Below are 1,810 nucleotides of genomic sequence, written 5' to 3'. Positions count from 1 at the left end.
TAATAATAATAATAATAATAATAATAATAATAATAATAATAATAATAATACAGGCAGTGGCTCTCATGGCTTCTGATCTTAACTGATTGGAAGTATTATCATGCACATTGTTTTGTCTTGGTATAGAAGATGGGCTACAGTAAATATATTCTGCTCAATGCCACAGATTTGCTTGTCATTTGTGTGATATTAACCAGTTGAGCATATCCCTTGGTGGCTGACGATATGTGCATCTCTGGTCACGAGCAGAAGTAGTGGGGGAGCATCATAGCCATGTGTTGAGAGGAATTCTTTGGGGTTTGGATAATTCACCTTTGGAAACATGGGGGTTTCGTTCAACATCCTTAAACAACCCTTATTGCGGGATGGGCTACTCGGCCCGAAGAAAATTCTAACTAGGCCCCCACCTGCAAGGTCATGCGCTGTTTATCTTGATATGAGATCACCATGTCGCGCACATATGATTGTGATGCATGGATCTAGTGTACCCTTATCAGACAGGTAGTCATGATGGGTATACTGGGCTTCGTATATTTTACCCCAGAGTCACTTTGATGGCATGCCCTGCTCTCTCACTCACTCAATAATAATAATAATAATAATAATAATAATAATTAATTATTATTATTATTTCTACTCTTGGTACAAAGCCTTGAAAATTTTTTGGCGGGAGTTCCTCAATTATATGGACCCCAGTGCGTAACTGGTACTTATTTCATCGACCCCGAAAGGGTGAAAGGCAAAGTCGACCTCAGCAGAATTCGAAGCCAGAACGTAACGGTAAGACGAAATACCACTAACCATTTCGCCCTGCGTGCTAACGATTCTGCCAGCTCGACACCTTAAGAACAGCAACAACAACAACAATAATAATACTAAGAGCACTCAGTGAGTTTCGTTCCTTAGTGGTGTCGCCGAGTGTTTTTTCGCCGTGTTTTCATTTTTGAACCTGACCTCAACTTCTCCGAATATCGACCCACTGGACATAATGGAATACAGAGGTAAAGGCAAGTAAGTGATGTTACTTGGTGGGGCAAGTAACATTATTTCCATTTCGCATTTTCATTTTTTTCATTATATCATACGTTTTATTTTTTTCATTTGTTCTGTCCCCAAATGTATTGTATTGTCCCCTCTTTGTTAGTCCGTATGGACAATAAAAAATCAAAACATCCTTGAACGTTCATCTGAATCCATCCAGAAGTTCTTGAGATATCTTCTCCACGGACAAACGAACAAACAAATACGACTGAAAACAATAACTCCGCCTTAGCGAAGGCGGAAGTAATAATAATAATAATAATAATAATAATAATAATAATAATAATAATAATAATAATAATAATAATAATTATTATTATTATTATTATAATATCCTTATACAATACCAGTCAGAGGCACTCATAGTTTCTGATCTTGGATCTTTGTGATTTGATGGGCAACATTTTTTTATGTAGTGTTTTTGGTACCGAAACACTTTCAAACTTCGAATACTTGTATATTTTGTGGTATAGAACAGATAAAAAATTTTGTATTTGAAGTTATTTCATGTAAAAAATTGTCGTATTTCGGTAATTTCAACCAATCATTGAGGTGAAAACAATTACGCCGTGGAATATAAACAACGGTGTTACGGGATTTTTTCCCTTGAATAAAATTAGTGCCGTTGTTTGTCAACAAAAACTATCCGTGTCACTGTTATTTATGACATCGTTCGTGCGTTTGTACTGGTTTTAGCTTTAGGGTTTTAGGGTTAGGGTTCGGGTTTTAGAGTTAGGGTTAGTTTTAGGATTACGGTTAGGGTTATGAT

This window comes from Octopus bimaculoides, chromosome 14 (genome assembly GCF_001194135.2).
Source record: "Octopus bimaculoides isolate UCB-OBI-ISO-001 chromosome 14, ASM119413v2, whole genome shotgun sequence".
Classification (NCBI taxonomy): Eukaryota; Metazoa; Mollusca; class Cephalopoda; order Octopoda; family Octopodidae; genus Octopus; species Octopus bimaculoides.
Note: the sequence above shows the minus strand (reverse complement) of the source record.